This window comes from Cyclopterus lumpus, chromosome 1 (genome assembly GCF_009769545.1).
Source record: "Cyclopterus lumpus isolate fCycLum1 chromosome 1, fCycLum1.pri, whole genome shotgun sequence".
NCBI classification, from domain to species: Eukaryota; Metazoa; Chordata; class Actinopteri; order Perciformes; family Cyclopteridae; genus Cyclopterus; species Cyclopterus lumpus.
This window is the reverse complement of record NC_046966.1, coordinates 23,109,829-23,130,700: the sequence shown is the minus strand read 5'-3', so window position 1 is coordinate 23,130,700 and position 20,872 is coordinate 23,109,829. Positions and strand designations below refer to the sequence as shown.

Genomic DNA, 20,872 nt, shown 5'->3' with positions numbered 1-20,872 from the left:
ATCACACACACACACATACACATTCACACACGCACACACACACGGACACACTCACACGCACACACACACTCACACACACACACACGCACACACACACACACACAGACACACACACACACACACACACACACACACTCACACTCACACACACACACACACACCGTGAAGATACTCATGAAGGTCACAAAGAGGAACCAGAGTGACCTTGAGACCACTGAAAGGTTCCTCCGGTGACTTTAACGACCCGAGGTGTGTTTCCTTCACAACAATGTTCACGACCCTCCCGGTAAATCTGCTGGATCTCTGAATCATCAGCGCTGTGGAGCCGGCGAGGGACCAGAGTTTATTGTTCATAAAACTAGTTTCATATATTGGCTCCGATAATGTGGTCGTATGGACGCTTGAGTTCAAAGGTTTATGAGCAGCCCCGAGAATAGAGAAAGGATTATAGGAACAATGCTGCACACACACACACACACACACACACACACACACACACACACACACACACACTCACACACACTGTGAAGATAACCGAATGCAAATAAACACACACAAAGACGGATGATGCTGTTTCCATCCTGTCTGATTGTTTTGGAAAGAATCAAACGCATGCCGCGTTCATAACAAAGACACACGCACAGACACACACGCACACACACACACACACACACACACACACACACACACACACACACACACACACACACACACACACACATCTGCCTCCAATCACTGCAATCAGACAAAAGTCTGCAGCGGTGGTGTTTTGAGCCACGCAGGGAGGCCCGGGGAGGGAACCCAGCAGCAGCCGGCCGTAGGATTAGAACCAGAGGTGGGGGTGGAGGTGGAGGTGTGTGTGTGTGGGGGGGGGGGGGTTCCTGGAAAATGTCTGAAAACTGAAAAAGTGTTGGAGGGGCGTGGGGGGGGAGGGGGGGGGGGGGGTTCCTGGAAAATGTCTGAAAACTGAAAAAGTGTTGGAGGGGCGTGGGGGGGGGGGGGGCATCGTAAAACTGTTTCCTGCAGCTCAAGCCCTCAGGGAGGGACCGGGGTTGTCATTTCTTTACAAGCTTCTCCTCCCAAAACAGAAAAGAGCTCGTATGAGAACCCCAGCAGACGGGAGACTTTCTCTCTCTATGAAAGAATATACACATACACACATACACATATTTTTTTGCTATATGTTTAAAAATAACAATTTAGCAGCTTTGTGTGAGCCCGGGGGAATTACTTAAATTACACATACACTAAATGTCAAGGGTAATCAAAAAGCAACAAAGAAAAGTATAAACTGTAAATGGAGATTTATTTGAGTTGTCACGTAGAAATCAAGGGTTTGAAGTTTGAAGTTTGAAGTTTGAAGTTTGAAGTTTGAAGTTTGAAGTTGGAGTTTGAAGTTTGAAGTTGGAGTTTGACGCCCTCAAAGAATGGAGCCGCTGTCCGATAGGTTCGGGGAAACACGGCGTGTTCACATCTACTACATTACCCACAATCCAACAGCAGCAGCGTCTTGTCCGATGTCGCCGTGGAGACGCTTACGGCACCCGGGTGCACGTGCTCGTATACGTGGTGCTGCGGGGGAAAACCTCGGGAACTTTGTTCTCACGCCACGGAAGAACGTTCATGGAAATAAGTTTCTGAAAAGAGAGATTATGAGGCGAAAGAATGACGCCGAGTAGCCATTTTCTATCCCGATTTTCCAATTATACTTTTTCTTTTGCTAATTAAAAATATATCGTGATTCATCTCGTAGTCGGCTGCCTTGGTTCCATGCTTCATTTTTTTAATTTGTAATTTTTTTGGGTCTAAAGATACATGCACCTATACACATATTTTTTGATGTGAATCTGTAAAATAAAGGGCGATATGTACAAATACGGATGATGAGATGACGTTTTTTACATGTTTCACACGGTTATTTGTAGAAAAAACCCGGGAAAAAATACATTTAATCCAATTTGTTTTGTTTTCCGCTTTGAATATTGCAAGAGCTGTTTCAGCATGACGAAATAAAAGAATGAATGACGCATTGTCGTACATTATCGGAGCGCCGACGTCTGAGGAGAGCGGTCGGTTCCTTCGTGTAAATCCCTGTTGAACACGAGCGTCCTGCGGCTGCAACTCGGCTCCCGCTGAGACAAAGAGACATAAATCACGGCGCCGCTCGCTTGTCTTTTGGCGAGGTGCCAGCTTTTCTTTCTGCTTTTCTTTCTGCTTTTCTTTCTGCTTTTCTTTCTGCTTTTCTTTCTGCTTTTCTTTCTGCTTTTCGTTCTGCTTTTCTTTTTTTCTTCTTGACACCGAGCGGCTTCTGGACTGCACACTTCTCTGGGAGCGTTTACAGTTAGCGGTTGAGCCTCATGTCCAGATGAGAATAATAAATACGAGACGCGTGAGAGAGATAAAATGTTTTAGCCTCTCGGGTCTGTGAAGTGTGTTTACGGCCTCCGACACGCCGAGGAGGAACGCCCTCTAAAGCGCCGGCATCCGCTTTGAACTCGTGGTCGAGCTCCGCGTTTTAAGTGGTGGTGGTTCATGGTGGTGGTTCATGGTTGTGGTTTCATGGTTGTGGTTTCATGGTGGTGGTTCATGGTGGTGGTTCATGGTTGTGGTTTCATGGTTGTGGTTTCATGGTTGTGGTTCATGGTGGTGGTTCATGGTGGTGGTTCATGGTTGTGGTTTCATGGTTGTGGTTTCATTGGTGGTTCATGGTTATGGTTCATGGTGGTGGTTCATGGTGGTGGTTCATGGTTGTGGTTCATGGTGGTGGTTTCATGGTGGTGGTTCAGGGTTGTGGTTTAATGGTGGTAGTTCATGCTTGTGGTTTCATGGTGGTGGTTCATGGTGGTGGTTTCATGGTGGTGGTTCATGGTTGTGGTTCATGGTGGTGGTTTCATGGTGGTGGTTTCATGGTGGTGGTTCATGGTGGTGGTTTCATGGTGGTGGTTCATGGTTATGGTTCATGGTGGTGGTTCATGGTGGTGGTTTCATGGTTGTGGTTTCATGGTTGTGGTTTCATGGTTGTGGTTCATGGTGGTGGTTCATGGTGGTGGTTCATGGTTGTGGTTTCATGGTTGTGGTTTCATGGTGGTGGTTAATGGTTATGGTTCATGGTGGTGGTTCATGGTGGTGGTTCATGGTTGTGGTTCATGGTGGTGGTTTCATGGTGGTGGTTAAGGTTTTGGTTTAATGGTGGTGGTTCATGGTGGTGGTTTCATGGTTGTGGTTCATGGTTGTGGTTCATGGTGGTGGTTCATGGTGGTGGTTTCATGGTGGTGGTTCATGGTTGTGGTTCATGGTGGTGGTTCATGGTGGTGGTTTCATGGTGGTGGTTCATGGTGGTGGTTTCATGGTGGTGGTTCATGGTTATGGTTCATGGTGGTGGTTCATGGTGGTGGTTTCATGGTGGTGGTTCATGGTGGTGGTTCATGGTGGTGGTTCATGGTGGTGGTTTCATGGTGGTGGTTCATGGTTATGGTTCATGGTGGTGGTTCATGGTGGTGGTTTCATGGTTGTGGTTCATGGTTGTGGTTCATGGTGGTGGTTCATGGTGGTGGTTTCATGGTTGTGGTTCATGGTTGTGGTTCATGGTGGTGGTTCATGGTGGTGGTTCATGGTGGTGGTTTCATGGTGGTGGTTCATGGTGGTGGTTTCATGGTGGTGGTTCATGGTGGTGGTTTCATGGTGGTGGTTCATGGTGGTGGTTCATGGTGGTGGTTCATGGTGGTGGTTTCATGGTGGTGGTTTCATGGTGGTGGTTCATGGTGGTGGTTTCATGGTGGTGGTTTCATGGTGGTGGTTCATGGTGGTGGTTTATGGTGGTGGTTCATGGTGGTGGTTTCATGGTGGTGGTTCATGGTGGTGGTTTCATGGTGGTGGTTTCATGGTGGTGGTTCATGGTGGTGGTTTCATGGTTGTGGTTTCATGGTGGTGGTTCATGGTGTTGGTTTCATGGTGGTGGTTCATGGTGGTGGTTTCATGGTGGTGGTTTCATGGTGGTGGTTCATGGTGGTGGTTTCATGGTGGTGGTTTCATGGTGGTGGTTCATGGTGGTGGTTCATGGTTGTGGTTTCATGGTTGTGGTTCATGGTGGTGGTTTCATGGTGGTGGTTCATGGTGGTGGTTCATGGTTGTGGTTCATGGTGGTGGTTCATGGTGGTGGTTCATGGTTGTGGTTTCATGGTTGTGGTTCATGGTGGTGGTTTCATGGTGGTGGTTCATGGTTGTGGTTCATGGTGGTGGTTCATGGTGGTGGTTCATGGTTGTGGTTTCATGGTTGTGGTTTCATGGTGGTGGTTCATGGTGTTGATTCATGGTTGTGGTTTCATGGTGGTGGTTCATGGTGGTGGTTCATGGTGGTGGTTTCATGGTGGTGGTTCATGGTGGTGGTTCATGGTGGTGGTTTCATGGTGGTGGTTCATGGTTGTGGTTTCATGGTTGTGGTTCATGGTTGTGGTTTCATGGTGGTGGTTCATGGGGTTGGTTCATGGTGGTGGTTCATGGTTATGGTTTCATGGTTGTGGTTTCATGGTGGTGGTTCATGGTTGTGGTTTCATGGTGGTGGTTCATGGTGGTGGTTTCATGGTGGTGGTTCATGGTTGTGGTTTAATGGTGGTGGTTCATGGTTGTGGTTTCATTGTGGTGGTTCATGGTGGTGGTTTCATGGTTGTGGTTCATGGTTGTGGTTCATGGTGGTGGTTTCATGGTGGTGGTTTCATGGTGGTGGTTTCATGGTGGTGGTTCATGGTGGTGGTTTCATGGTGGTGGTTCATGGTGGTGGTTCATGGTGGTGGTTTCATGGTGGTGGTTCATGGTGGTGGTTTCATGGTTGTGGTTCATGGTTGTGGTTCATGGTGGTGGTTCATGGTGGTGGTTCATGGTGGTGGTTTCATGGTGGTGGTTCATGGTGGTGGTTTCATGGTTGTGGTTCATGGTGGTGGTTCATGGTGGTGGTTTCATGGTGGTGGTTCATGGTGGTGGTTTCATGGTGGTGGTTCATGGTGGTGGTTCATGGTTGTGGTTTCATGGTGGTGGTTCATGGGGTTGGTTCATGGTGGTGGTTCATGGTGGTGGTTCATGGTTGTGGTTCATGTGGTGGTTTCATGGTGGGTGGTTCAGGGTTGTGGTTTAAATGGTGGGTAGTTCATGCTTGTGGTTTCATGGTGGTGGTTCATGGTGGTGGTTTCATGGTTGTGGTTCATGGTTGTGGTTCATGGTGGTGGTTCATGGTGGTGGTTCATGGTGGTGGTTTCATGGTGGTGGTTCATGGTGGTGGTTCATGGTGGTGGTTTCATGGTTGTGGTTCATGGTGGTGGTTCATGGTGGTGGTTTCATGGTGGTGGTTCATGGTGGTGGTTTCATGGTGGTGGTTCATGGTGGTGGTTTCATGGTGGTGGTTCATGGTTATGGTTCATGGTGGTGGTTCATGGTGGTGGTTTCATGGTTGTGGTTCATGGTGGTGGTTCATGGTGGTGGTTCATGGTGGTGGTTTCATGGTGGTGGTTCATGGTGGTGGTTCATGGTGGTGGTTCATGGTTGTGGTTCATGGTGGTGGTTCATGGTGGTGGTTTCATGGTGGTGGTTCATGGTGGTGGAGGGTTAAAGACTCCATGAGAGTCAAACGCTCCCCTGCTGATGAGTTTAGCAGTCGGTCCCCGTAGACGCCGTCGGAAAGAGTGAAGAGCGACGGGGAAGGAAAAAGGAAACGTGGACCAGCTCCTCCAGTGACTGCTTTCACAGATTATGAGAGAGAGAGGGAGAGAGAGAGAGAGAGAGAGAGAGAGAGAGAGAGAGAGAGAGAGAGAGAGAGAGAGAGAGAGAGGGAGTCTCCGTGCCTCTTAAATCGTCTGCGGTCTGGAAGCGTTTTCCTGACGAGAGGAGAGCTGGACGACTCTGCTCTGCCATCATCATCATCATCATCATCATCATCATGATGTGTCAAGTCGGTAAACGAGGCCCCGAATCTCAGGACACGGCTCTCTCCTTCCCGTCTGCTTTTTTTTTTCTTTCTTTTTTTTAAAGCTATCTCTCTTTTTTTTGCTCTTTTTGGTCAAAAAAAATAAAAAAAATTAAAAAAAATAAAACATTTTGTCTCTTCCAGGGAAATTCCGATCATTTCACCTCCTCCCCGAGGCCGGAGCTGCTGGACATGTAAACCGTTAGACTCAAAGCCCCCGTCCTCTCCCCGTGTGACCACCGACCCCCTTTCCAAAACTGGCAACCACCCTACACACACATACACACACACACACACACACATGGCTGCAGATGTGGCACATCTGGCTCCAGGAATGAGTCATTTTCTTGGCTCGCTCTGATTTCTCTCTCTCTCTCTCTCTCTCTCTCTCTGCCGCCATGGCAACTGACGGATGTTTGGCAGGAAGTCCTTGGCACCGAGCCGGGACGAACGAGTAAGAGAGCGAAAGAGAGAGAGAGAGAGAGAGAGGTTTTGTGTGCGTATGTCAGAGGAACAGAAAGCAACAAAGTGTGTACGCCCGTGTGACAGAATGAGAGAGTTAAAGGGTGTAAACAAAAGAGAGGGGGGGGGGGGGCGGGGCTCCAGTCTGGCGACGGTCCAGTCCAGACCATAAAGCTCTGAGTCTCAATCGAGGCCTCTGGCAGGAACAAAGCTGTGTGCCACATTGCCGCCGCCGCCGCCGCTTGGCAGCGGCCACGTTTCCCAGCAGCCCCCTTGCTTTGGCAGCTGGCCGACCTTTCCCCAGCAGGCCTGCAAAGAGGATTAGGACAGAGGAGGTGGGGGGAGGGAGGGAGGGAGGGAGGGAGGAGACGACGGGAGACGAAAGGGAAAAAGAGAGCCTTGTTGTTTTTCTCTCGTCCTCTCCTCTTCGCCCCCGGTGACATCACCGGCGCTCCGATTCCAGATGCGAGGCGTCCCCCCCCCCCCCCCTGCCCCCCGCCCCCCAAAAAAAGTGTTTCTGCTCCGCCGCCGGGGTTTATTTGACTTGGCCGGCCGTTTCACGAAGGGTTTGCCCGACGGGCGCCGTGTCTCGGGGGTGAGCCAGGAAAAGTTTGGGTGAAAACGTTGATTTATGCTAAACCTGGAAAACGTGTGCGCCCCCAAAAAACAATCCCTCGTTCGCTTTCCATCGGCATCGTTTTTCCACGGTGCTGACATATTATCATAACTCCTGTATGGAAGTGTAAAGGTGTTTTAAAATGCTAACAGCTCACAACGGCTCACGTATAGCAGATGAGCTGTTGGCATTTAAATTCGATTCGTTCGAAGTCGCATTTTAACGCATTAGCGTGCTACGTACGCTAACTAGCATTAAACCGAGCGGATGCTAATGTCATTAGCTCGGCGGGAATTTTGGGCCGGAACCAAAGTATTGGACGTATTAAACTGTTAATGTGTGGACCAGGTTTTCATAGCTAAAGAATGACTTTCTCTTTAAAAGACGGTCGTGGGGTTAGCCTGACATCATGTTCAATATTAGCTGATTTCCGCTTAGAAGCAAATAAAATCGTTTTTTTTTAGACATTAAGACGTCTGGAACCGGGACTGGATTGCTTTCATCCTTCTTTGGCCCCCGATCGCCTTCTTTTCCCAGCACTCATTGATTTAAATGTGTGTGGAAGTCCATCAGTAGATCAGTGAGACCGTGTCTTTGTGGGAAGGTGGGGATGTTTCCAGGCACGGGGGGTGGGGGGGGCGTTTACTGCAAAGCAGAGGCCCCCGGGCGGCTCCGTGCATGTAAATGAGATGGAGATGTGTTGTTGAAATGGTAAACAGACTGCTGTTGGTCCTGCGCCAACAGTCCTGCAGCTGGAAGAGACGAAGGAGCCGACGGCGGCGGCGTCCCGGTAAACAGGAAGTAGTTCATTACTGGTAATATCCTGACGATTGGGGTTGTGTCCTGATAAGTGAGGAGAACAAAGTGCATCGCCGAGACGCTGTTTACCCTCCGCAGACAGCAGGAGACACTCCACATCTGCTGGGGGGGGGGGGGTGGGTTACCCAAAAGTTAAAAAAACTGTAATATGTCCAGCAGGGTCAACGCCGAGTTTGGTGCTAACGTCAAATAGCCCAAACAAAAAATACCCGATATATTGTTTATTTAGGGGAAAACCAGCCGAACGGACAAAACGCCGCCATTTAAAAGCCACAGAGACTCGATATGCGAAACGTCCTCTAGGTGGCGACGACGAGTGTAATCGGAAGTTCTGATGCTAACAAAAGAGGAAATCAAGATGTCGTTTCTTTCTTTCTTTCTTTCTTGCTTTAAGTTTAATTAATAGTCATTCTAATTGCGTAGGATCGTGCTGCTTAGAGCTAGTGTCTTGGAGAAGTGAATGTATCCCCTTTTTACATTTATTTTATATTCGCCAAAGACGAAATTTTACAAGATTACACTTGAACACAATACTCGTTTTTTTGGGGGGGACTGAGAAGAGCTTGAACCTCCCGAGCCGGTCAATGCGATGACTCAGAAGCGGCACGATGGGAATCAACCGCAACGTACTAAATGTCTAATTAAATGAGCTGTTTTTTAACTTCAATCGGGCTCCAGATCAATCGGTGTTCCACGGGGTGAATTCGTACTATGTATTTTTTCGACGTCCCTCTAATACCTTCACACCCTTTTAGAACCACGTTCTGCGTTGCGTAACAAACGCCACTTGAACCCAAAACGATTATCTTTGTTCCTAAACCGAGAACTTGGACGTCGAGCGGTCAACAAGTTGAAACAGGAACGAGGGAGCTTCCCCTTTCCCCTCGATGAAAGCCGTAAACTTGTTGTGTTTATAAGTCAGTCGAACCTCCGCCGTGAGTCAGTGGAAGTTCGGCTTCAACAGCCGGAGAGGCAGCGGTGCAGGAGGTGGCGGGTTTTGGCTCTTAATAATTGAGCAAATAGCTTTGTAGTAATCAGCTTTGATGTGTTAAAAACGGGTTTAATTTTAAACAGAGCGTTTGGTGAATAAAGCATCGCTGCACACGGAGTAAAAAAAAGGCTTTGATGATGTGGAGCAGATGATGCATTCGGGGCAAAAACCCCCCCCCCCCCCCCCCCCCCCAAAAAAAAAACATTTCTGTTTTATCTCAGCCTCAATCGGAGGCAACAGAGAAACAGATTAGCCTCCGTAGTCCCGGCGGGATGGACTCCGAACACGTTGTTTAATGAAAAAAGCCTGTTAAAAAATGCTATTTTACAAGCTTTGTAAATTAAATGATGTCTGTCAGCGCAGTCCTGAGATCTGCCAAAAACATCTCTCTTACATCTCAGAAGGCCCGAAGGAGATCTGAGCTTCACCTCCCGATTGAACGGGAATCAGCCGACAGACGGTTGAAAAAAATGGAAATAACATTTTTTTAAATACGTGGACACCAAGAAAGGTCCATTGAACATTTTGGTGTTGAGTTAAATAGCTCAGCAACTTCTGGACTGACGATATTGATATTCAAGGTCCCCCAGAGGAGGAACCTAAATCATTTCGGTGTCCATTCACAATCAGGGCAAGCTTCCACTTGTTCTCCAGAAACTAAACAAAAAACAAATTGACAAAATTGCTGTAATATTTACTCATAAACATTCACACTCCACAGAGGATGGACCATTTAGATTTTGGACACTTCTCGGAGTGGCAAATGGAAATTTATATAGCACAGATTTGGGATTCAGTATCTTGCCCAAGGATACTGAAAAATACATTCAAAACCACCAATCAGAGGACAACTTCTTCCTTGAGCCACTTATGTACAAGATGTCAAATGATATGACACAAATATATGAATACGCCCAAATATGATGTGTTGTATTTTACGGGGAAACCCGTTTTCTTTATGTAGTTGGTCCTTTGTTGAAACAGGAAGCTGACAAAGACAATCCACAGCTAGAAGAACACTGTAGTCAGAGACATCATTTGATGCTGAAGCTGTACGATTTCCCTTCATAAGAGGACCAGGAAACAGACCCAGAACCAAGAGGAATTAAAGTAGGCAGAAGCATGTTGTGTCCACATCGTTCGAGGGCGTATCTCTCAACACAAAAATAAATCGTATCCGTCAGCGATGACATGATTAGCTCCCTGTGCGGATATAAAAGACTCTGCAGGAAATGGGCCACTTGAACTTCCTGGAAAATGGAGAAAAAATGTATCACTGACAATGGGAAAGCGATCCCTCTCAGCTTTACGGGGCTTTATGGTGAGTTTTCAGCTCCATTGTTTATCTGGCCGGCCCACGCTTTATCGTTCCGCCTCATTCATCACCGCCCTCATGGGGACGTTTTCAGAGAAAAGGTTGTAAACGTCCATTGTCCACTGTACCTGCTCAGCAGCAACCAGCCTGGTGAACACGGCGGAGCCTTAGCAGCTAAAGAGACATTTTCTGATGGTGGAGACCAAAAACAGAGCTAAAAGAGGGTGGCCATTGGACTCACGCTCATCAGGCCAGACACAAACACATCTGTCAATGTTAGTGCTACAGTGTGAACAAAAGTTGTTAAAAGTAGAAAATACTAGTACAAGTTAGTAGCTGCTTGGCTACTAACGGAGCTAACGGCTAACATATGGAGTTACAGGATGATGCGTTCATGCTCTATTCATAAAAAACCAAGTATTGGGTGAAGGTTAATTGTAACGTTATTGTGACGTGTTCAAATGTAATATTGTTGTTTTTGAATTATCTAATAACACATGTGCAAAAAGTGCAAAAAGTAATAAAGGAGTTGAAGTACAATAATCATGGAATTTCCGTGTTATTAGCATTGCATGCTAAATGTATAGTAGTGTGACATCACCTCGCATTGACAGCATTTCACAGGAGCTTATTAATTGTATCTGCCGAGGTGATTAGATACTAAATCAGATGTTTGCAGAGCTGATCGGACCTCCAGCCAGACCGACAGACGGCGTCGGGTTGCCAGAAGCCCTCTTAGTAAAGTTGCCGAGCAGGAACTGAGGGATATCTTCAGTGACTGTAAACGGTTAATCATTCCTAGAGCTCCGGTTTGACCTCGCTGTCACCTCAAGCTCTGCCTTCTCCCGGGGGCTGGTTTCCCATCGTGGAGACTCTCTCTCCCCCCCCCCCCCCCCATGTGAAACCTGCTAAGCTGAATAAACGGGGACTGGAACGACCCCTGCAGACACGAGGCCAAGGAGGCTATTTAAAGGCCCCGCTGATCGGGCAGAACATGGCTGACGGGGGCCTCGTTAGCTCCTTAGCTCCTTAGCTCGTTAGCTAACGACCGGTCCTCCTCCTCGTGGCGACCGGTTTAAAGTCCGACGCGGTCGCAGGAATGTTCTGTTCTGTAGGCTTCGTAATCAGAAGGGGCACTAACTGTGAAGGCCTCAGCGAGCTTCAAACAAAGTGGTTCGCCCACGTCCAGAAGAAAGTATTCCTTCCTTTTCTGCTGTTGCGTCCTAAAACTTGCATTCTCTCTTCCTGACCACCAGGGGGCGACTCCTCTGGTTGTATAGAAGTCTATGCTTCATGTGTTAAAGCTGCATTCTCTCCTGACCACCAGGGGGCGACTCCTCTGGTTTGTATAGAAGTCTATGCTTCATGTGTTAAAGCTGCATTCTCTCCTGACCACCAGGGGGTGACTCCTCTGGTTGTATAGAAGTATATGCTTCATGTGTTAAAGCTGCATTCTCTCTCCTGACCACCAGGGGGCGACTCCTCTGGTTGTATAGAAGTCTATGCTTCATGTGTTAAAGCTGCATTCTCTCTCCTGACCACCAGGGGGGCGACTCCTCTGGTTGTATAGAAGTCTATGCTTTCATGTGTTTAAAGCTGCATTCTCTCTCCTGACCACCAGGGGGCGACTCCTCTGGTTGTATAGAAGTCTAAGCTTCATGTGTTAAAGCTGCATTCTCTCTCCTGACCACCAGGGGGGCGACTCCTCTGGTTGTATAGAAGTCTATGCTTCATGTGTTAAAGCTGCATTCTCTCTCCTGACCACCAGGGGCGACCTCCTCTGGTTGTATAGAAGTCTATATAAATGGACTCTACTTCTCTTGATTTATTCCCTCAGTAAACATTGTAAACATTAGTTTTGTGGTCTCAATCTCTAGTTTCAATTCTTCTTTAATACAGTGTGATTTAGTAAATTATGGTCTATTTAAGAGTCAAACAGACCATAAAGCAGAGGATGCTTTAGGGCTCTACGTCACTCCTCCGCCCCGCAAATATGCTAATTTTACGTTTTACTGGTTGGCAAAAATTACTAAAATAAGACGTGTTTTTTATGACAAATGACGTTTCCCTCGGAGCGTATTTGACAGTTTCCTCGTATATACAAACTGTTCTGAGACCATTTTGTTCATAGTTCTGGGTTCGGTGCATTAAAAATAATAATTGTATACACACCGTATACATACACACATACGCTCTTTGACCCTCAAAGTGTTCTGTACCTGCCGAGGTTTAAGAAGTTTAAATAACATCTCCCCGTCGGCCGCCCAGTGAGTGATGTGGGAAATGTCGTCCGCACTGTCAGTTTGTGTTTGTGTTTCCATTTGGGAAGGGAAGTCACATGGAGGATCCCCCCCCCCCCCCCATGCTGTTAGAGGCAGCGACTGGATGATCAGTCAGCTGACTCCGGGATTTATGGGGGGGGGGGGGGGGGGGGGTTACAATCTGCAGATTGTAAAGAAAGGTCCTGATAGGAGAAAAAGGATTCAGAGACGACCGGCAGCTCAATGCAGAATTATGAATTAAAAAAGCAGATAAACAAATATAAAGTGACTTACTTTTGTTCTGAATTGATTCAACTTAAATAAAACAGAATGAATTAGATCAGATTAGCCTAATTTAAAGTGTTAATGGAAAATAGTTCATTACTAATATTTCTAGTGAATGGAGTGAATGCCATTAAGCAATTTCCAGGTCGGCCCCACGACCTGCAGTTCCAACCGCGGCCACTAATGCGACTCTGTTTCTGGTTGTCCGAGTCGTATTTCACCTCCTTCTTCTCCTTCTGTATCTCACCTCCTTCCTTCTCCTTCTGTATTTCACCTCCTTCCTTCTCCTTCTGTATCTCACCTCCTTCCTTCTCCTTCTGTATTTCACCTCCTTCCTTCTCCTTCTGTATCTCACCTCCTCCTTCTCCTTCTGTATTTCACCTCATTCCTTCTCCTTCTGTATTTCACCTCCTTCCTTCTCCTTCTGTATCTCACCTCCTTCCTTCTCCTTCTGTATTTCACCTCCTTCCTTCTCCTTCTGTATCTCACCTCCTTCCTTCTCCTTCTGTATTTCACCTCCTTCCTTCTCCTTCTGTATCTCACCTCCGTCCTTCTCCTTCTGTATCTCACCTCCGTCCTTCTCCTTCTGTATTTCACCTCCTTCCTTCTCCTTCTGTATTTCACCTCCTTCCTTCTCCTTCTGTATCTCACCTCCTTCCTTCTCCTTCTGTATTTCACCTCCTTCCTTCTCCTTCTGTATCTCACCTCCGTCCTTCTCCTTCTGTATCTCACCTCCGTCCTTCTCCTTCTGTATTTCACCTCCTTCCTTCTCCTTCTGTATCTCACCTCCTTCTTCTCCTTCTGTATTTCACCTCCTTCCTTCTCCTTCTGTATCTCACCTCCTTCCTTCTCCTTCTGTATTTCACCTCCTTCCTTCTCCTTCTGTATCTCACCTCCTTCCTTCTCCTTCTGTATTTCACCTCCTTCCTTCTCCTTCTGTATCTCACCTCCTTCCTTCTCCTTCTGTATTTCACCTCCTTACCTTCTCCTTCTGTATCTCACCTCCTTCCTTCTCCTTCTGTATTTCACCTCCTCCTTCTCCTTCTGTATCTCAACCTCCGTCCTTCTCCTTCTGTATTTCACCTCCTTCCTTCTCCTTCTGTATCTCACCTCCTTCCTTCTCCTTCTGTATTTCACCTCCTTCCTTCTCCTTCTGTAGTTCACCTCCTTCCTTCTCCTTCTGTATTTTCACCTCCTTCCTTCTCCTTCTGTATCTCACCTCCTTCCTTCTCCTTCTGTATTTCACCTCCTTCCTTCTCCTTCTGTATCTCACCTCCTTCCTTCTCCTTCTGTATTTCACCTCATTCCTTCTCCTTCTGTATTTCACCTCCTTCCTTCTCCTTCTGTATCTCACCTCCTTCTTCTCCTTCTGTATTTCACCTCCTTCCTTCTCCCTTCTGTATCTCACCTCCTTCCTTCTCCTTCTGTATTTCACCTCCTTCCTTCTCCTTCTGTATCTCACCTCCGTCCTTCTCCTTCTGTATTTCACCTCCTTCCTTCTCCTTACTGTATTTCACCTCCTTCCTTCTCCTTCTGTATCTCACCTCCTTCCTTCTCCTTCTGTATTCACCTCCTTCCTTCTCCTTCTGTATCTCACCTCCGTCCTTCTCCTTCTGTATCTCACCTCCGTCCTTCTCCTTCTGTATTTCACCTCCTTCCTTCTCCTTCTGTATCTCACCTCCTTCCTTCTCCTTCTGTATTTCACCTCCTTCCTTCTCCTTCTGTATCTCACCTCCTTCCTTCTCCTTCTGTATTTCACCTCCTTCCTTCTCCTTCTGTATCTCACCTCCTTCCTTCTCCTCACCTCCTTCTGTATTTCACCTCCTTCCTTCTCCTTCTGTATCTCACCTCCTTCCTTCTCCTTCTGTATTTCACCTCCTTCCTTCTCCTTCTGTATCTCACCTCCTTCCTTCTCCTTCTGTATTTCACCTCCTTCCTTCTCCTTCTGTATCTCACCTCCGTCCTTCTCCTTCTGTATTTCACCTCCTTCCTTCTCCTTCTGTATCTCACCTCCTTCCTTCTCCTTCTGTATTTCACCTCCTTCCTTCTCCTTCTGTATTTCACCTCCATTCCTTCTCCTTCTGTATTTACACCTCCTTCCTTCTCCTTCTGTATTTCACCTCATTCCTTCTCCTTCTGTATTTCAACCTCCTTCCTTCTCCTTCTGTATTTCAACTCCTTCCTTCTCCTTCTGTATCTCACCTCCTTCCTTCATCCTTCTGTAATTTCACCTCCTTCCTTCTCCTTCTGTATCTCACCTCCGTCCTTCTCCTTCTGTATTTCACCTCCTTCCTTCTCCTTCTGTATTCACTCTTCCTTCTCCTTCTGTATCTCACCTCCTTCCTTCTCCTTCTGTATTTCACCTCCTTCCTCTCCTTCTGTATTTCACCTCCTTCCTTCATCCTTCTGTATCTACACCTCCTTCTTCTCCTTCTGTATTTCACCTCCTTCCTTCTCCTTCTGTATCTCACCTCCTCCTTCTCCTTCTGTATTTCACCTCCATTCCTTCTCCTTCTGTATTTCACCTCCGTCCTTCTCCTTCTGTATTTCCCTCCTTCCTTCTCCTTCTGTATTTCACCTCCTTCCTTCTTCTGTATTTCACCTATTTCATTCTCCTTCTGTATTTCACCTCCTTCCTTCTCTTTCTGTACCTCACCTCCTTCCTTCTCCTCGTATTTCACCTCCTTCCTTCTCCTTCTGTATCTCACCTCCTTCTATATTGCACCTCCTTCTGTATTTTCACCTCCTTCTGTATTTCACCTCCGTCCTTCTCCTTCTGTATTTCACCTCCTTCTGTATTTCACCTCCTTCACTTCTCCTTCTGTATTTCACCTCCTTCTGTATTTCACCTCCGTCCTTCTCCTTCTGTATTTCACCTCCTTCCTTCTCCTTCTGTATTTCACCTCCTTCTGTATTTCACCTCCTTCCTTCTCCTTCTGTATTTCACCTCCTTCCTTCTATATTTCACCTCCTTCTGTATTTCACCTCCTTCTGTATTTCACCTCCTTCTGTATTTCACCTCCTTCCTTCTCCTTCTGTATTTCACCTCCTTCCTTCTCCTTCTGTATTTCACCTCCTTCCTTCTCCTTCTGTATTTCACCTCCTTCTATATTTCACCTCCTTCTGTATTTCACCTCCTTCTGTATTTCACCTCCTTCCTTCTCCTTCTGTATTTCACCTCCTTCTATATTTCACCTCCTTCTGTATTTCACCTCCTTCTGTATTTCACCTCCTTCCTTCTCCTTCTGTATTTCACCTCCTCCTTCTCCTTCTGTATTTCACCTCCTTCCTTCTCCTTCTGTATTTCACCTCCTTCTATATTTCACCTCCTTCTGTATTTCACCTCCTTCTGTATTTCACCTCCTTCCTTCTCCTTCTGTATTTCACCTCCTTCCTTCTCCTTCTGTATTTCACCTACTTCCTTCTCCTTCTGTATTTTACACCTCCGTCCTTCTCCTTCTGTATTTCACCTCCTTCCTTCTTCTCTGTATTTCACCTCCTTCCTTCTCCTTCTGTATTTCACCTCATTCCTTCTCCTTCTGTATTTCACCTCCTTCCTTCTCCTTCTGTATTTCACCTCCTTCCTTCTCCTTCTGTATTTCACCTCCTTCCTTCTCCTTCTGTATTTCACCTCCTTCCTTCTCCTTCTGTATCTCACCTCCTTCCTTCTCCTTCTGTATTTCACCTCCTTCCTTCTCCTTCTGTATCTCACCTCCGTCCTTCTCCTTCTGTATCTCACCTCCGTCCTTCTCCTTCTGTATTTCACCTCCTTCCTTCTCCTTCTGTATCTCACCTCCTTCCTTCTCCTTCTGTATTTCACCTCCTTCCTTCTCCTTCTGTATCTCACCTCCTTCCTTCTCCTTCTGTATTTCACCTCCTTCCTTCTCCTTCTGTATCTCACCTCCTTCCTTCTCCTTCTGTATCTCACCTCCTTCCTTCTCCTTCTGTATCTCACCTCCTTCCTTCTCCTTCTGTATTTCACCTCCTTCCTTCTCCTTCTGTATCTCACCTCCTTCCTTCTCCTTCTGTATTTCACCTCCTTCCTTCTCCTTCTGTATCTCACCTCCGTCCTTCTCCTTCTGTATTTCACCTCCTTCCTTCTCCTTCTGTATCTCACCTCCTTCCTTCTCCTTCTGTATTTCACCTCCTTCCTTCTCCTTCTGTATTTCACCTCCTTCCTTCTCCTTCTGTATTTCACCTCATTCCTTCTCCTTCTGTATTTCACCTCCTTCCTTCTCCTTCTGTATTTCACCTCCTTCCTTCTCCTTCTGTATCTCACCTCCTTCCTTCTCCTTCTGTATTTCACCTCCTTCCTTCTCCTTCTGTATCTCACCTCCGTCCTTCTCCTTCTGTATTTCACCTCCTTCCTTCTCCTTCTGTATTTCACCTCCTTCCTTCTCCTTCTGTATCTCACCTCCTTCCTTCTCCTTCTGTATTTCACCTCCTTCCTTCTCCTTCTGTATCTCACCTCCTTCCTTCTCCTTCTGTATTTCACCTCCTTCCTTCTCCTTCTGTATCTCACCTCCTTCCTTCTCCTTCTGTATTTCACCTCATTCCTTCTCCTTCTGTATTTCACCTCCGTCCTTCTCCTTCTGTATTTCACCTCCTTCCTTCTCCTTCTGTATTTCACCTCCTTCCTTCTTCTGTATTTCACCTTATTCATTCTCCTTCTGTATTTCACCTCCTTCCTTCTCTTTCTGTACCTCACCTCCTTCCTTCTCCTTCTGTATTTCACCTCCTTCCTTCTCCTTCTGTATCTCACCTCCTTCTATATTTCACCTCCTTCTGTATTTCACCTCCTTCTGTATTTCACCTCCGTCCTTCTCCTTCTGTATTTCACCTCCTTCTGTATTTCACCTCCTTCCTTCTCCTTCTGTATTTCACCTCCTTCTGTATTTCACCTCCGTCCTTCTCCTTCTGTATTTCACCTCCTTCCTTCTCCTTCTGTATTTCACCTCCTTCTGTATTTCACCTCCTTCCTTCTCCTTCTGTATTTCACCTCCTTCCTTCTATATTTCACCTCCTTCTGTATTTCACCTCCTTCTGTATTTCACCTCCTTCTGTATTTCACCTCCTTCCTTCTCCTTCTGTATTTCACCTCCGTCCTTCTCCTTCTGTATTTCACCTCCTTCCTTCTCCTTCTGTATTTCACCTCCTTCTATATTTCACCTCCTTCTGTATTTCACCTCCTTCTGTATTTCACCTCCTTCCTTCTCCTTCTGTATTTCACCTCCTTCTATATTTCACCTCCTTCTGTATTTCACCTCCTTCTGTATTTCACCTCCTTCCTTCTCCTTCTGTATTTCACCTCCTTCCTTCTCCTTCTGTATTTCACCTCCTTCCTTCTCCTTCTGTATTTCACCTCCTTCTATATTTCACCTCCTTCTGTATTTCACCTCCTTCTGTATTTCACCTCCTTCCTTCTTCTTCTGTATTTCACCTCCTTCCTTCTCCTTCTGTATTTCACCTCCTTCCTTCTCCTTCTGTATTTCACCTCTGTCCTTCTCCTTCTGTATTTCACCTCCTTCCTTCTTCTTCTGTATTTCACCTCCTTCCTTCTCCTTCTGTATTTCACCTCCTTCCTTCTCCTTCTGTATTTCACCTCCTTCCTTCTCCTTCTGTATTTCACCTCCTTCCTTCTCCTTCTGTATTTCACCTCCTTCCTTCTCCTTCTGTATTTCACCTCTGTCCTTCTCCTTCTGTATTTCACCTCCTTCCTTCTCCTTCTGTATTTCACCTCCTTCCTTCTCCTTCTGTATTTCACCTCCTTCCTTCTCTCTTGCACATTTTCCTGCAGCAGTCCGAGGCGTCGCCGGAGAAGACAGGAAGCGTTGTTCCCTCTCCTCCCATCAGCTGACTTGGTGGGTCAGGTGGTGGTGGGGGGGGGGGGGGGGGGGGGGGGGGGGGGGGGGGGGGGGGGGGGGGGGGGGGGGGGGGGGGGGGGGGGGGGGGGGGAAGGACGCCACCAACTTGTCAGCCGGATGCTTCTCTGCATCTCTTTCTTTAACCCTCATGTTTCTTCTCTGCATCTCTTTCTTTAACCCTCATGTTTCTTCTCTGCATCTCTTTCTTTAACCCTCATGTTTCTTCTCTGCATCTCTTTCTTTAACCCTCATGTTTCTTCTATGCATCTCTTTCTTTAACTCTCATGTTTCTTCTCTGCATCTCTTTCTTTAACTCTCATGTTTCTTCTCTGCATCTCTTTCTTTAACTCTCATGTTTCTTCTCTGCATCTCTTTCTTTAACTCTCATGTTTCTTCTATGCATCTCTTTCTTTAACCCTCATGTTTCTTCTCTGCATCTCTTTCTTTAACCCTCATGTTTCTTCTCTGCATCTCTTTCTTTAACTCTCATGTTTCTTCTCTGCATCTCTTTCTTTAACCCTCATGTTTCTTCTCTGCATCTCTTTCTTTAACCCTCATGTTTCTTTTCCTCTTTTCGTTCGCTCTATACCTTTTTTTCATGTTTATTTCTCTGTTGCAGCACGAAGACCAAACTGCAGCTGGAATCTACCGTTTGTGTTAAAGGTCAACCGACTGATGTTGATGTTAAAATAAACTTTGACGGGCTGCTGACAGATTAAAGGTTTGCAATACTCCCACACAAACACAAACAAAACAAAAACAAGATAATCGGGTCATTTCTGTCTGTAATTTAGCCCCCGACTTGTTTTTTTTTGGTCTGTGTCTTAATATAAAAGATAATTCATCCTGTCGCTGTGATAAAACCATGAAAATAAAACGTTACACTTGTACTTTTACATCGTTATTTCATTGGTATCTTGTTCTTTCTTCTATGAGAAGCAACCGTAACGGGTCACATAAAGAAAATAGAACCATTCTAAAATAAACGTAGTAGAAGGAGACTGATTTAAATAGCTCTTTAAAGAAAATAAGGAATCAAATTACAGGCCAACGTGACTAAAAGGGAGAGATTTTTGCAACAGATTTTTTTATTAGAGTATAATGATAAAATAGTTGTGGTGATAAAATACAAATAAAGTTATAGTTATAACAAACTGACCAACTAATATCTGGTTCACCTCCCATATTTTGGGACAGTAGTTATTGCTGATGTGTTATTATCTCAGAGATGTGAGTCAGACATACTTTCAGATCCAAGCGGTGTTTTTGTTTTTGCAACAACAAAAAAACCAGAGAGGAAGTGGAACTGTTTTTTTTGTTGTTTTTTTAACATTTCCTTTCGCAGCTCCCGTGTTTGGCAGAAGGGGATCCGCACTCTGCTTGGCAACAACAAGCGGAATTATGTGATTGGCCGGTGGCTCTGTGACGTCACGGGGGCCTGGCACCGTTGACTGGAATGGCAACAGAGAACAGAGAGAGAGATAGAAAGATAGAGAGAGAGAGATAGAGAGAGAGAGAGAGAGAGAGAGAGAGAGCTGCGTGCAAAGCACCGCAACACTTGTTGTTCATGTTTTAGATATTTTCACGCGCCGTGTTGAATGTATTATTGTACAATTAATTATTGTAATGTTGCCACGTGCTCTTATTAGCAAGCAAGCAAAGATGTAAATGATAATATATATATATAAATATTTGTTTTGTATCTAAATGTGTCTTCCAGAATGCAGTCTGTGGATTCAGCACTTGTTGAACACTAACAGGAGTGTGTGTGTGTGTGTGTGTGTGTGTGTGGTGTGTGTGTGTGTGTGTGTGTGTGTGTGTGTGCAGGCTGTCAGCTGAACTCCCTGCTCAGGCTTTTGGTATTTATAAAAACCTCTTTGGTTCCCTGTGGGCAGAGAGGAGAAAAGCGCGGAGAGGAGCTCTCACTCTGCCTCCAATTCAAGGGATCCAATGTGGACCACAAAGTAGCCCGAGGAGCTATGACAGTGGCTTTAAATGTTGGCAGCGATGCCTGTTTTGTGTTCTTCAGTTGGAAATTAAATGTTTACTTCTCAGTCGATTTTCGATTGACGAGTTTCTTTTTTTTCAAACCTAAAAGTCGTCGAGATTATATGGACCCAAATGACAATAATAACAACAGTTTATACTTATACAACAGGGCTGCAGGCAACACTTTTAGGATTACATGTTTGTTTTTGCTTCAGCTAATTAAAAAGAATGTATTACGTTTGTTAATATTTGGGTTTCTCTGCCACATAGTTGAATTTGGCTTCATTTTAACGTGTACTACTGGAAAACTACAAACA

At 46.1% G+C, this 20,872-nt stretch overlaps 1 protein-coding gene across 1 annotated transcript in view; it reads right to left on the bottom strand.

Moving 5' to 3' along the window:
* The window catches only part of LOC117732764 (E3 ubiquitin-protein ligase TRIM21-like), a 299,335-nt gene that overhangs the window by 206,239 nt on the left and 72,224 nt on the right, over positions 1-20,872 (bottom strand). The window lies entirely within an intron of this gene.